The sequence below is a fragment of the Primulina tabacum genome, chromosome 13 (genome assembly GCF_025594145.1).
Source record: "Primulina tabacum isolate GXHZ01 chromosome 13, ASM2559414v2, whole genome shotgun sequence".
Lineage (NCBI taxonomy): Eukaryota > Viridiplantae > Streptophyta > Magnoliopsida > Lamiales > Gesneriaceae > Primulina > Primulina tabacum.
The window spans coordinates 21,882,301-21,897,864 of record NC_134562.1 but is presented as its reverse complement, the minus strand read 5'-3'; the positions used below and the strand labels follow the sequence as shown (position 1 = coordinate 21,897,864).

The following is a 15,564-nucleotide window of genomic DNA, read 5'->3' as shown; positions in this document are numbered from 1 at the left end:
ATAGTCCATTATATTGAACAGTCTCGGAATCCCTCTCATTCCCGTGTGGGATCGGTTCATTCATGTTCCCTCCACCTAGAAGCCTGCCAGGAGCCGCTCATTGTCCGTGCAACCTCATGGCACCGGCGATCACCCCCAGCCCTCTTCGGCCCCGGGCCTCACATGCCCACCAGCTTCCGCTTGGTTCGTCCCCGAACCACACCGTACTAAGAGAGGTCGGCTCTGATACCAACTGTAACGCCCCAGATTTGACGACTATCCTCACTGTACCAAGACGAGTCTTTCCAGCGTGCTTATGTCCTCACTCACACGCACCCTAGGAAACTTCCCAGGAGGTCACCCATCCCAAAATTGGCCCAAGTCAAGCACGCTTAACTTTGGAGTTCTTTTGTTATGAGCTATCGAAAAGAAGATGCACCTTCGTGATATGAGTAGTACATATCAAATCTTTTAAGCCCTCTTCAACTATACAGTCCATTACATTGAACAGTCTCGGAATCCCTCTCATTCCCGTGTGGGATCGGTTCAATCATGTTCCCTTCACCTAGAAGCCTGCCAGGAGCCGCTCATTGTCCGTGCAACCTCATGGCACCGGCGATCACCCCCCACCCTCTTCGGCCCAGGGCCTCACATCACCAATCGCTCCTTTAAATCCTCGTATGTCTGTAGACAGTAAGAGTTAAAATCAGACGGCACATCTTTGATAAGTAAAGAAGATAGAGGTTTGACAATTTTTGAAAAATCTTTAATAAAACGCCGATAAAAACCGGTGTGGCCTAAAAAACTTCTAACTTCCTTTATGGATGTCGGAAGTGGTAAGTTCTTGATAACTTCGACTTTTGCCTTATCCACCTCTATTCCATGCTCTGATATTTTGTGCCCCAACGCTATGCCTTCTTGTACCATAAATATGTCAAGGAAAGTTTCTATCATGTCATGAAATATAGCGGTCATGCATCGCTGAAAAGTGGCAGGGGCATTACACAAACCAAAGGGCATCCGTCTAAAAGCAAAAGTGCCATAAGGACAAGTGAAAGTGGTTTTCTATTTGTCCTTGGGCGCAATCATGATTTAGTTATACCCTGAATACCCATCCAAAAAACAAAAAAACTCACGACCCGGTAACCTCTCAAGTATTTGATCAATGAAGGGCAGTGGAAAGTGATCTTCACGTGTAGCATCATTTAATTTCCTATAATCAACACGCCATCCCGTAACTGTCACGACATGGGTTTTAATTCATTTTGTTCATTTGTGATAACAGTAATCCCACCCTTTTTTGGCACACATTGAACATGACTTACCCATTCACTATCAGATATACGATAGATAATACCCGCATCAAGGAGTTTGATAGTTTCTGCTTTTACTACCTCTTGTATTTTTGGATTCAATCTTCTCTGAGGTTGCACAAGGGGTGAGTACTTTTCTTCCATCATTATTTTGTGCATACAGACTGATGGATTGATCCCTTTGATATCCGCCACTTTCCATGAAAATGTACTCTTGTGCGCTTTCAAGACTTTTAGCAGTTTGTCCTCCATCACATCTGTCAAGAAGAAATAATCACAGGAAGTTTATTATTCTCACCTAGATAGACGTATTTCAGATGTGGAGGTAATGGCTTGAGCTCCAGAGTTGGTGGCTCCTCTATGCTTGAATTCTGAGGGATCAAGTCTCTTCGATTCCCCAAGTCCTCTAATCTCATCCTTATTGGCCTCTTCCATTGCTGGTTGGCATTGAGGTATGCCACTATTTTGGCTTTCTCTATATCCAATTCGTCTTCTCTTAATTCAGTAGTGAGAGTGGCTTCCAAAGGGTCCCTAAGAGCATCCTGCACATAGTTAGACACAAGAGAATCAAAAGCATCAATTCTCTAACAACTATCATAATACAGTGTGTGCTTAAGTGCATTAAAAATGTCAAAAGTAATCTCCTCTTCTCCCACTCTCAATCTCAACTTCCACTCCTGCACATCAATCAGAGCCTTGCCAGTTGCAAGGAACGGTCTTCCCAAAATCAAAGGCATCTCCATATCCTCCTCCATGTCGAGCACCACGAAATCCGTAGGAAAAATGAATTTGTCCACTTCCACTAGCACATCCTCAATAACTCCCCGTGGATACTTGACAGATCTGTCCGCTAGCTGTAAAGACATCCTCGTTGGCTTAGGTTCTCCAAATCCAGGTTTCCTAAACACAGACAAAGACATAAGATTAATACTCGCACCCAGATCATACAAAGCTTTATGAAAAACAAAATCACCAATCATGTAAGGAATAGAAAAACTCTCTGGGTCTTTAAGTTTCGGTGGCATTTTGTTTTGCACCAAAGCGGAGCAATTTTCAGTTAGATTGACCGTCATGTGACCCTCCAATTTTCTCTTGTTTGCTAAGATGTGCTTCAGAAATTTAGCATAGCTTGGCATTTGCATCAGAGCATCAGCAAAGGGAATATTGATGTGCAATTTCTTGAATACTTCTACGAACTTACCGAATTGCGCATCTAATTTCGCCTTTTTTAATGCTGCAAGAAAAGTTGGAGGGATAATTGTGCAGTGGGTGCTGGGATAGAGTTAGAAGCCTTACCATTTGATGACTCAGTCTGTTCCTCCAGTACTTGATTTTTTTCTGTCCCTCTAGATTCTAAAATTTTTCCACTCTTCAACTCGATGGCCTTCACTTGCTCTTTTGGATTGGTCTCTGTGTTACTTGGCAAGGTTCTCGGCTCTCTACTTGCTATCATCTTAGCTAACTGTCCAATCTGATTCTCTAGCCCCTTTATCGACGCATCTTGATTTTGGAGTCTAGTTTCGGTAGATGAGATGAACTTAGACATCATCTGCTCCAAATCGGACTTTTATTCTCTCGGAGGGTCAGATCTGTACATTGGTTGTTTCCCATATGGTTGTCCTCCCTGTGGTCGATTCTGACTGTTTTGGCCACCCCATGAGAATTTGGGATGTTGCCTCCATCAAGGATTGTATGTGTTCGAATACGGATCATTCCTTGGACGGTTTTGGACTCCCACTTGATTCACTGGAGCCCTTTCTTGCGCATAAAAGGGATTTCCATCTTGACAGTCTTTCTCATAGTGTTTACCTCCACACTTATCACAGAATATCTCTTGGAGACGCATAGCCGTGCCACCCACATTTAAGCGGTCCAATTTCCTGTTCAAGACATCAAGTTGTGCAGTAATAACAGAAAGGTCAGTTACCTGGTGAACTCCTGCACTCCTCCGCTGGTTGTTCCTTTCAGATTGAGGATGATAGCTGCTAGCAGCCATATCCTCCAATAACTCATATAATTCCTCAGCAGTTTTTCGCAGTAGGTTTCCACAAGCAGCATCATCTATCATAGTACGATTAGGAGTGAGTAAGCCATAGTAAAAGGTTTGAACGACTAACCCAAGTGGCAGTTCGTGATGAGGACATCTTCGCAATAGATCTTTGAAACGCTCCCATGCCTCATATAAAGACTCCTGCTCGAATTGAGCAAATGTGGTTATGCCTGCCCGCAGCTTCATGGTCTTAGATGGAGGAAAGTATTTAATGAGAAACGCTTTCGCCATGTTCTCCCATGTGGTGATCAAACCTACAGACAAACAATTTAACCATGCTTTAGCTTTGTCACGTAAGGAGAAAGGAAATAAACGCAACCTAAGAGCGTCATCAGAAACTCCATTAAATTTAAAAGTATCAAAAATTTCAAGGAAATCTGCGATGTGCGTGTTTGGGTCATCTACTGCAGATCCTCCAAACTGGACTGTATTCTGAATCATCTTAATTATGGCCGGCTTGATTTCAAAGTGGTTTGCCCTCAAAATATGCCTCACAATGCTGGGGCATGCACCATCCAAAGAAGGCTGGGCATACTCTAGCATTGGTATGTGGCGTGGCATCTCAACATGTCTGTCTTCATGGTGTTCCTCCTCATGCTCGTGCTCGTGCCTCTCCTTCAGTTCCTTCAGTCTCTATTGCTATCTTCTTCTGCGGAAATTTCTTTCAATTTCTGGGTCAAACTGCTCAAGTTCCACGTCAAATGACTTTGGCATGCACTGCAAAAGATATCTGGCATAGAATATGGAGTGTTAGCTCAAGACAAATAAAACAATGCTAAAGAAAATAACTAAAAATAAAATTGTGAATTAACAATCCCCGACAACGGGGCCAAAAACTTGATCGAGCAAAACTTGCACCGTGAAATCCTTAATAAAAATATGATTTTGTATGCTCGAAAATTAATCGCAAGTGGACGGTGTCAAGTAATAGTATAATGTACGCGAGTACAAGTATCGTTCCACTGAAGACTGTATTTTGCAATTATTATTTCAGTTATCAAATCTTTAGCAACGAAATTTGAATGGTTGTTTATGACTACTAAGATTAAATAAAAACTCAATGAACAAGTCAATAATTAAATGCTGAAATTTAAATTCTAAACCACTTAAATAGATTTCGATGAGAAATGGATTTGTTGAGAATTTCAGTTCACCTACCTCTCGTTAATTAATTAATTCGTTTGATAGTGATGTATGCTTCCGACAGGATTTCCTATTCAATTGAACACGCCCTCTCGAGCTATGCCAAACTAATTCTACTTAGTGAAGTAATTAAATGTCATTAATTACTTATCAAGAGTGAATCGCATATCGATCTATGAAATCCCCTAGTTTTCGCCCGACTGGACTATGACTATTGGCGCATATCCAATTTCATATGTCTATGTAAATTGTAGATCCACGGACTATTCTACTTGTTCTTATCAGAAGCTATTCTCTCGAACTCACTCGCAATATAAGATTAATATTAAAGTTAGCTATACTTTAACAATTATAATGAAAACAGTAGCATAATCAAGAATAAACCAAAAATTGAAATACGAATTAACCAAATCAGTTTCGGGGTAGGATCCTCTTAAATTCCAACAAATATTTTAGTTTAGCTACTCGAATTCATAGTGAAAATAAACCACACAATGTTTAAACGATAAATACTAAATAAGAAATACTAGACAAGACGAGATCTGCGAAGAACTGTGCTCGGAAATCTTCGAATTTTCAACTCCAAGCAATTTCTCCTTCTCTAGACTCCTTGGCTGCTGAATGAATGTGTCAATATCTTCAAAAATCGTCCCATCTATCAGCCTCCTTTCGAAATTTAGGAAAAAGATCGGCAGCAAATCTTTCCAAAAATCAAACGCACCCGGGGCGGACATAAGTTTCCGCCCGGGCGAATGTCCTTCGCAGATCTTGTTTTATTTTTCATTCGACGCGCTCGGGCAAAATTAAGTTTGCGCCCGGGCGAATGACTCTCGCAAAAATCTTTTTCTCACACCTTGCAGGTGCCCGGGCGGACATAAATGTGCGCCCGGGCGGAGGTCTCTCGTATATCGATGCATTTTCTTCAGTTTATTCACAAATCTCCTGCATTTTCACCCACGAGACACATGATCAACAATAAAACATAATATATGCCAAAATGTCACAAAATGCATGCAATCAAAATGATATGTGCAACACAATGAGCTATCACATAATATGAAAAATACGTAAAATCCACCTACATCAATGTAGATGACTGATCCTGAATGGTAGATGTGTCTTTGAGCTATTCAGAACACGGGCCTTCATGTAGTTCCAGAATAGAGTCGAGCTTACTCTGTTCTGTAACAGCTGGAAGGTGAAGATCCTGTAGCATTAGAGCAACATGTGTAGCAAGCGATAAGGTATCCATCTCAAGTTGAGAGATAACAGCTGAATCATCCTTTGCAGTAGGGCAGAAAGGATCAAAATTGTTCTTTTTTAGTTGAATGATGGCTCGGAGAGTGCTTTCTTTCATCTGAAATTCCAAAAAGTCTCGACGACGTAGAGCGGTTTGAGTATCAGATGTTTCTGTCTATTCCAAGATGGACCGTTCAAGTTTGGGAGCTGCTTTTATTTTACCGGTTTGAATCAATGAGTCAAATGTTACAACTGTTCGATATTAAGTCCATTGATCAAACTTTTCCATCTTCTTCTTAACGGCCTCATTGACACGTTCGCTGGTGAGGACTATGGCTGTATGTATCGAATTGCTTTTTGGTGGATTTTCGATCATGACTTGTTTACCCTTGTTTGTGGAGAGAATAATAGGAACTCCTGAGTAAGAGGACTCAATCTCTGTTTCAGTAATTTGAATACCTTTTAGCACTTTGATTGAGGCTGCGGGGATCGGTGCAGGAATTAGTGGTGCAGAATGATGTTTAACCAGTTTGATCTTCGCTGTTTTTGATGTTTCAGTTCGTTTCTTCTTGAATACTTGGGAGACGAGAATGTTGTCCTTGGATTCATCATCTGAACTGGATTTTAGGATCAGCTTCATCTTGGTTTCTTTGGGAGTAGAAGCAGTCTTTGATTTCTTCTTTTGTTTCACAAAATCTACCCTAGTCTCGGTTTTGATGGAGACTATCTCCTCATCCGTCGGTTGTTTTTTCTTGATGCATTTTTCAACCGTTATCCATTTGAACAACTTGGTCTTTCCAACTTCAATCATATCAACTAGTTTTACTCCTGCATCAATCAGCATGTGGCAGATTTGAACCGCAAAGCCTTGCGATTGGTTTTGTTTCTTGATCATAGCGACCAGTGTCTTGAATAGAATATCAGACCAGTTGATCTGTAGTTTAGATGAGATGGTGACCATAACAAGAAATTTTTCCAAAGTTATCTTATCATAAGCACCAGCCTTGGCAAGAAGTCATTTGCCACAATATCAGCCAACAATCTGAATTCGATCTTTAAATCGTGTTTTTGACATGTTGGAGATGAAATCAGAGAGTCTGTGATTGAGATGGTGCTACGCCAAATGTCAGTATTTCCTTCTGGTAGTGTGGATAAATCAGTAATCCCAGCCGTGGGTAAGCTGAACAAATCAGCAAACATCTTCTAGGTGAATTGGAGGTTTTTGTTTTGAACAACACAAACAATTTTTCCGTTCTTCATGTATGCAGAGTCAAAGAATTCCTTCAATAATGTGTCGGAGTAATCGTAACTACAATCCAGAAAAGAACAAAATCCAAAATGTTCTATCGTACGAAACATGGCTTTCATAGGCTTGTTGGGCATGGCAAACACTGATGCGAAGTTAACATCAACTGTTTTTGAGTAATGGAGGCAACCATAATCTTGATTGATAGAGAAAGATCGAGATAAACTCATGCAAGATGAGCTTTGAACGCAATTGTGTATAGCAAAATAAAATTAAGAATGTTGCAAATTTTGAATATGTTTTTTCGGTTCAGATAATAACAAGTCATTCCACATGGAGGATTGTTAGTGGAGTAATTTTTGAAAAAAAATTGGGCGGTAAAATCATTAATTTCAAATTTCAAAAAGATAATCGTCACGTCAATTAGAGGCAGTCGAAGAGTTTGGGTAATTTTTACGAAATGACGTGGATGTATCGTGCCCCCAAAAATGAACCGGATGAATAATGTGATTAGGGAGGGGGCGGTTGAGAATTCTATTTAGTTAATGACTTAACCATTGTTAACCCTAAACATGTGGATTAAAATGAATCTTGGGAGATGAACCGGCGGTAGCTTTGACAGAAAGCTTCTTCAAACCCTGGTGTCAGTTATAATGAGAGAGAGACCCTTCGTGTGGTTTTACTCTATAAATACATGTAGAAGGGTTAGTTTCACAATTACTTGAAAAAAAAATCAGATAAAATCAGAATGGCTAAGGACAGTAGTTCAAGCGAGCTAGACTTGGCAGAGGCATTCATGGAATCAATAGTGGCCTCCCGCAAGACCGCTCTGGAGGACAGTGTCTTGGACTAAGGTCCAGGAGCTTCAGTCCTCCCTTGGGGGAGGACTAGTTACTACCCCCAACGGGGTGGAAACTCTGAAGAAATATTGACAACGCCTCCGCGTCGCTGATACTGTAGACGTCTTCTCTGATGACGGCATCTACCTCCTCATGCTCCTAAAGGAGTAGAGGGCTCTGAGAAGGATTGCCTTCTTAGAGGACTTTTTACGCACCTCCACCGGAGGGCTGACCGCCTAGTTGGCCACACGGAGGAGGGTCGTTAAGGAAGAAATCACTGTTGTACGTGCCTGCCTATATTAATGAAATTTCCTATTTTGTATTACTGATTGTCTTTTTGTCTATCCCTTTTATTTCCTGCATTACAAACTGAGCATACACAAGAAGTAATCATATCAAGATAAATCGATTAAACCAAGCATATTTCGGAAATGTGAAAACTTAGCCTTTGGTAATGGTTTTGTGAAAATATCGACCATTTGTTGATCCGTATGAACATATTCAAGCCGAATTTCTTTCTTCATGACATGTTCTTAGATGAAATGATGTCTGATGTCAATATGTTTTGTCCGAGAGTGCATAACAGGGTTTTATGTGATTGCTATTGCGCTGGTGTTGTCGCAGAAGATAGGAGATTCAGTAGCTTGGATTCTATAGTCTTTCTGTTGTTGTTGTATCCACAACATCCGAGCACAACAACTTCCAGCCGCAAGGTATTCTGCTTCAGCGGTTGATGTAGCAATTGACGTCTGTTTCTTACTAAGCCATGATATTAGTCTTTCGCCTAAGAACTGACATGACTTTTTCTGTCGATTTTGCATCCAGCATAATCTGCGTCTGAATACCCTACAAGATTAAGACTTGACGCTTTGGAATACCAAGGGCCCACATTAGTAGCACCTTTAAGATATTTAAGTATACGTTTAGAAGCAATAAAATGTGATTGCATAGGTTTAGCTTGAAACCGTGCACATAAACATACATCAAACATAATATCCGGTCGACTTGCAGTCAAATACAACAAAAAACCAATTAACCCTCTGTATATTTTTTTATCCACGGAAATTCCCCCTTCATCTTTATCCAGTTTGATTTATGAACTCATTGGGGTGGTGGCTTGTGAGCAATTTTCCATGCCGAATTTCTTTAGCATATCTCGAGTGTATTTGGCTTGATTGATAAATATACCATTTTTGGACTACTTGACTTGCAATCCTAAAAAGTAATTTAATTCTCCCATCATGCTCATTTCAAGTTGCTCCTGCATCATTTGGAGAATCTCTCACATAGCTTAGGGTTAGTTGATCCGAAGATAATATTGTCCACATATATTTGCACATAAAGTGAATGATCATTTTTTGAGAATTTAAACAAAGTTTTATCGATCGTTCCAATAGAGAAATCATTTTTAAGCAAGAATTTGGTTAATGTGTCATACCATGCTCTCGGGTCCTGCTTTAGTCCATACAGTGCTTTGTCAAGTTTGTAAACATAATCAGGGAGAGTGTGATTAACAAAGCCGGGTGGTTGTTCTACATGAACTTCCTCATTTAACAACCCATTCAAAAATGCAGATTTAACATCCATTTGATATAATTTGAAGTCCTTAAATACTGCAAATGCCAGAAATATTCTTATAGTTTCTAACCTGGCTACTAGGGCAAATGATTCATCAAAGTCTATACCTTCCTCTTGTCTATAGCCTTGAGCTACTAGTCTAGCATTTTTCTTATGATTAAACCGTTTTTATTCATTTTGTTCCTAAATATCCATCTAGTTCCAATCACATGAGTATTATTAGGCCGATGAACTAGATGCCAAACTTTACTTCTCTCAAACTGATTAAGTTCCTCTTGCATGGCCTCTGTCCAATTTGTGTCGAGTAATGCATCATCGATTTTCTTAGGTTCTGTCTGAGAAACAAACGCAGCATGCATAAATTCATTTATCATTTGATTTCTAATTCTAAGAGGAGCAGTAGGGTTACCGATGACCAGCTCGAGGGGATGATCTTTTTTCCACTGGAGACATGATACATATGGATTTGACTCAGTTGGTTGAATGATTTCGTCTTCTTGCTCCAGTGCTCCTTCTTTTATTTGTATATTTTGTGTTTGTTGGTTGTCCTCTTTTGTGCACCTGTTGAGTTTGTTGTTGAACGGTTTGATTTTCTTTTGATATGTTTTCACCTGTTTTTCTCAGATATACTTCATCATCACTGCTAGCTTCAAGATTAGTAGCATCAAGATTATTTATTAAATCATTTATACTGCTGCTACTATTATCATGAATTATAGAAGATTCATCAAATACAATATGTATGGATTCTTCAACAGTGAGAGTTCTTTGGTTATAAGCTCTGTATGCTTTGCTCACTGCTGAATATCCTAAAAAGATACCATTATCAGCTTTTACATCAAATCTGGTGAGATGTGTTTTGCCATTAATATGAATGAAACCTTACAACCAAAAATGCGAAAGTATCCAACTTCTGGCTGCTTGCCGGTCCAGATTTCATATGGAGTATTTTCATGATTTTTATTGATCATGGACCGATTTTGAGTATAACAAGCTGTGTTAATGGCTTCTGCCCAAAACCTTTGTGAAATACTAGATTCGGCCAGCATGGTTCTAGCTGCTTCCTTCAATGTGCGGTTTCCCTTTCAACTACTCCGTTCTGTTGAGGTGATCTTGCAGCTGACAGTTCATGTTTTATGCCATGATCTTCAAGATAGGATGACAGGAATTGGTTCAGAAATTCAGTTCCTCTGTCACTCCTGATTCTGTCAATTGCTTCACTTTTCTCATTTTGAAGTCTTTTGAGCATATTGATTAGTTGGGCGGCGGTTTGATATTTGGAGTTTAGAAATGTTACCCATGTAAATTTGGAGAAGTTATCAATTACTACAAGACTATATTTCTTTCCCCCTAAGCTCATTACGGGTATCGGTCCAAACAGATCCATATGAAGAAGTTCCAGACATCTTGCTGATGAGTTTCTTCCTTTGCTTTTGAATTTTGAGCGGACTTGTTTATGTAATTGACAGGCATTGCAAATTCTATATTTGACAAAATCAATGTTAGGTAAGCCAGATACCAGTTTAAGTGTCAAGGCCCGTATTTTGTATTCGTAATTTTGCGGAATTATTAAAAATTTTCTAAATAAATAATTATCTTGTCCCATTTAATTAAAGTAAACATGTAAATAATTTTAATTTTAAAATAACAGCGGAAGAAAATATTGTTTTCAACCAACAATTTAAAAATAATTAAACGTAAACATCAACTTAAAAATAATCCAACGTATTAAAACTGAGTTTGAATAATAAAAGGTGCATAAATTAAATCATGAGGTCCTCGGGATTACTACTGCTGTCCCAAGATCGCTCACTGGTCTCCGTCCGCGGTCCCGACCTCATCAATACCTACAACAATCAAGTCTAGTGAGTCTAAAGACTCAACATGTATATATCGTGAATAACAAGTAAATATATCATAAAATCGCATGCAACGTAAAAATAAAGTATCGTAAAGCGTACGGTGAAAATAGCATCATGAATAATTATAACTACGTGCATATCTGAAAATCATACGTAAAAGCTTTGCTCAATAGAGCTCTGTCATGTCATATCATAATTTTCTGGTAGAGGTAATATTTCTAAGCAAGTGGCCCATAACATAACGTAAGCGCATGATCAAACTAAACCACAGTATACTGGGCGGTAGAGATCAATCACAGCCCTTGGACTGGATGTCCGTACCCATACATAATCATAAACCGGTCGTATTTCACCGGGCGGAGAGGTCCTCGGTTGCGCCTACCGACTTCCAAACCCATAAGCATAAGGTGGCCACAAGACATATAGCATATATCTCAAAAATAAATATTTTATATTTTTATGCACGTAATATAATCATAACCTTATTTTTACCGGATGAGTTGGATCGCTCCCAGGCTTGCTGCGACTTACTACTAATATGTGACACATGCAATAAATCTTAACTTGACAAAAAAAAACTTAACAATAGAACCAAAAATGAGACGATTAGAGCCAATAACTTGATTTTTAACCATGGCTTCGTACCAACCCGAACCAACAATGAACCGACGTTTAACCATGATTAAAATACCCCACACATACTGAAAAATATACATAATAACTGTAAAACACGAAAATAGGTGAAAGGAATCCAAAAACATAAAACACTCTTTCGAGAGTCATTTTGGCACCTTTCACCGTAAATTCTCGTACGACCTCTAAACTTGACCAAATCACGAACGGCCAAAAACACGACTTTCCTAACTCATTAAGATATTGTCCAGTCCAAGTCCATGGGCTAAAAGCCAACCAAGAACTCAAACCAACCTCAAAACCGAAGATGAAAGTTGCAGTAAAAAAAAAAACCAGCAGTGGCAACTTGTGCGTTTGTTGTGTAAACTCTGAAATTTATTGACCAATGGCTTGAACCACCTCCCAAGAACTCTTACCAACATCCTAAGGCATGGCTTGAACCATGGCTAAGGGCTAAAAGCCAAACACAATCCAAACCACACTCCAAAACCGAAGACACACTAATACAGGAAATGGAAAATTCGAACTATGCACTTGTGTTGTTGTTTTAAAAATTTTGAGGGAACCATGAACCAAACCTTGAAAGGACACCTTGGTCACGTCCTAGACATGGTATGGAAGGGTTCTAACCATGGCTACAGTCCCTAGGACAGCCATGATTCGAACTTTCACCTTAAACCACCAAATGATAAAACCTTGGACTCAAATTCTGCACTTAAGGAAAAGTTGCTGGCACTACTTTGTTGGTGTGTGTATGGATGTAAACCAATGAACCAATAACACTCTAACACACTCTAATTCATGCCTAGTAGCAGCCATGTGCGCCTGGAACCGAGCAACTCCCTGTAAGCAACCAAAACACACCAAACCGTGATGTGGAAAAACAAGAGAGCCAAGAAATTTTGTGCAGATTTTTGCTTAAATGTTGCTGTCATTTTCGTGATGCTGCTTGATTCATGAACATATACTGCTTAAAATTATCTAATATGACTTGATTGAAGAGCAAAGAAACAATATATACATGCCTGGAAATTGTTTTGACACGAAAACAAACCAATACGACGAATACAAGCGACAGAGTCGGAGTTGTGTTTGCTTTGTTTCCTATTTTATTTCTGCTGCTATGCACGATTTTCAGCTGTGTTTCTTTTGATAATTTCGAGCATATTAGTGTAGATGATGTTAGGGATGAAGGTGAATGATATAGGAGGTGTTAAGGGGTCATAATATGCATTTAGGTGGGGAGTTACAAGTGCAAGAAGTTGAATAGTTTGAAATTCTCCTCCTTCCTTGTTGCCGATGGATTCTTGCATTTGTTTTTGTCGCATTACACGTGAGTTTTCTTGTAACTTGTTGAGGAAGGATTAAGATTAATTATGGTGTTTGAATTACCCATAACTATGGAGCTTAAAGGTAGAAAGTGAATGCACCATAAAACCATTTAGTGTTAACTTTGAATGAGGTCTACTACAATTTTTGAATTGTCTTAACCAAATATTATTACTAATTCTTGCATGGTATAATAGTGTTTTAAATCTTGCATTTTAAATTCTTAAGGTTTAATACACTTATTATATATATTTTTAATGAATTACAATTTAATTTAGAATAGAACATTGCATGGCATGCTTGACTTAAAATTTATGTATTTAAATGTTATGTTTAAATTTCTTGACTATTTTATACCTAGCTTAATTCATCCTTCATTTATTTACATATTTTTTTTAAGCTTTAATTAAATATTAACCAAAATAACTTATTTACCAACTTAACTCTAATTAATTTATTAAATCCCAAGGACATTCTTTTTCTTTAAATTAAATTATTCTTTGACTTAACTTAAATTTAGGAATGTCTTTCTTATTATTAATCTTATCTCTAATCTTCAAACTCCGGTCCGTCCTTGCGTATTTAACTGAAAAGATAAAACTAAACTTTTGCATTTAAAATAAATAGTTATGACTTGTCAAATATCAAAATGAATTAGACCCTTCATATATATATATATAAATCATTTTTAAATTTAAATAGTAATAATTATGCATGGCTTATACGTAGTCTGATTTTCGGGTCGTTACAATCTTCCCCCCTTAAATTGAATTTCGTCCCCGAAATTCGCTAATCCTCGATAATCCAAAAGTTTAGATTCTTAATTCTATTATCCCAACAACCACGCTACCGCTGCGCTACTCTATTAAAAATTAAGTCATAGGCTGTCCTTACGTTTCTTCAATTCTAATTAGATTGCCTACCAAAAATCTCATTTGCGAATCGCAACTTAAAACGACTTATGGTAATTTAGCTTTACTTTACTATGACCTCGAATTCTGACTTTTCTCATCGTTCCCAATATTAGAATTGGTGGTTCAAACTTATCATGTCTTACCTTCCTTATACTATACCCATAATGTTCAACGACCTATTACATTAGCATTTACGCAGTTCAACTTAAAGACTCTTAGCACCAAAGGTTACTGATCAACTTCTATTCTCGGTGATACAATTAAAAGTTAAATCTTATCTCAGCTCCATAAAAAAATTAGTCTAAGATCCTTGAATCGAATCTTTATATTACAGCCCAAACTTATATAACTTAACTATTTACGAGTATACCCCAAATATAAAATTGTTGCAAATCTTAAACCTCAAATAACGTTAATCCATAAAACCCAATTATACAACATCGACCTTCTACCAATATTTTAAAGCCCTTCAAGTCTCAATTTTATGCTTAAACCATTTTCTTTCCAATTACAATATAGTTGAGGCCTAAGACTCTGGACTTTCCTCATTGAAACAAATGTCGCATTCTTAAGTATCATCAATACTTAATTAAGTCTAGTGTATAAAACTTAATAAGTTATCTCATGTTAGCGATAAACTTACTCTAATAATTCAACTTCGCTCATATCACCCATAGAGTTCTAAAATTCCCATATCAAGATTTCGGATTTCTTACTCAATTAAAATCTTAATGTTAGTTCATTGGTACTCTATGTTGAACGCCTCTAATTCTTTTTTTTTTTATTTCACCCAAAACTTATGTATGAACACCTATCTTATAAATCGTGAAATTCAAGCTTATGCAACCCAAATAATATTAGATAGTATAACTCCAGCCCACATATCCGCTTAGTCCAAAATTTCTTAATGACTTTCAAAATTCCTCAAGATAAGGTGTCTAATTCAATTCTTACATGCGTCTATCGAGTAACCTAACCATCCATCATGCTCAACTTTCTAGAAAAATCAAATTCCCCCAAAGGTATAATTCTAACTGTTAAGATCCTGGTTAAAACTTACGACACATCAAACTTAAATTCCCAAAAAAAATTTCTAACTCAATGTTTATCTTTATAACTTAACTAACCGATCAAATTTTACCTTAAATCGGCATCACTTTAAATCCTTAATTTGCCACAACATGATTTCACTAATGCTTAAATTTTCATGCCTAAGATTGATTCATCCTACAATGTCCTTGGTTACCATTCATTATAACATTATAATCCAAATATCTAAATATTTTATATTTCCTTCGAGCCTAAATAACCGAAAATTCCTACCATTTAAACCGTTCAATTCTCACTTACTACTAGATAAGTTCTCAAATTTCTTAAAATTATAAAAATAATTCTTACTTTCCTTGAATATCGTCCAAATTTTTTTTTTCTAAATCTCG

The 15,564-nt window shown here is 37.8% G+C and overlaps 1 non-coding gene across 1 annotated transcript; it reads left to right on the top strand.

The window, feature by feature from the left end:
- Positions 1-3,418: 3,418 nt before the first annotated feature.
- LOC142523531 (small nucleolar RNA R71) lies at positions 3,419-3,524 on the top strand. The gene has a single exon (XR_012814720.1). It is a non-coding gene; the product is annotated as a small nucleolar RNA R71 (small nucleolar RNA).
- The last annotated feature ends 12,040 nt before the right edge of the window (positions 3,525-15,564 follow it).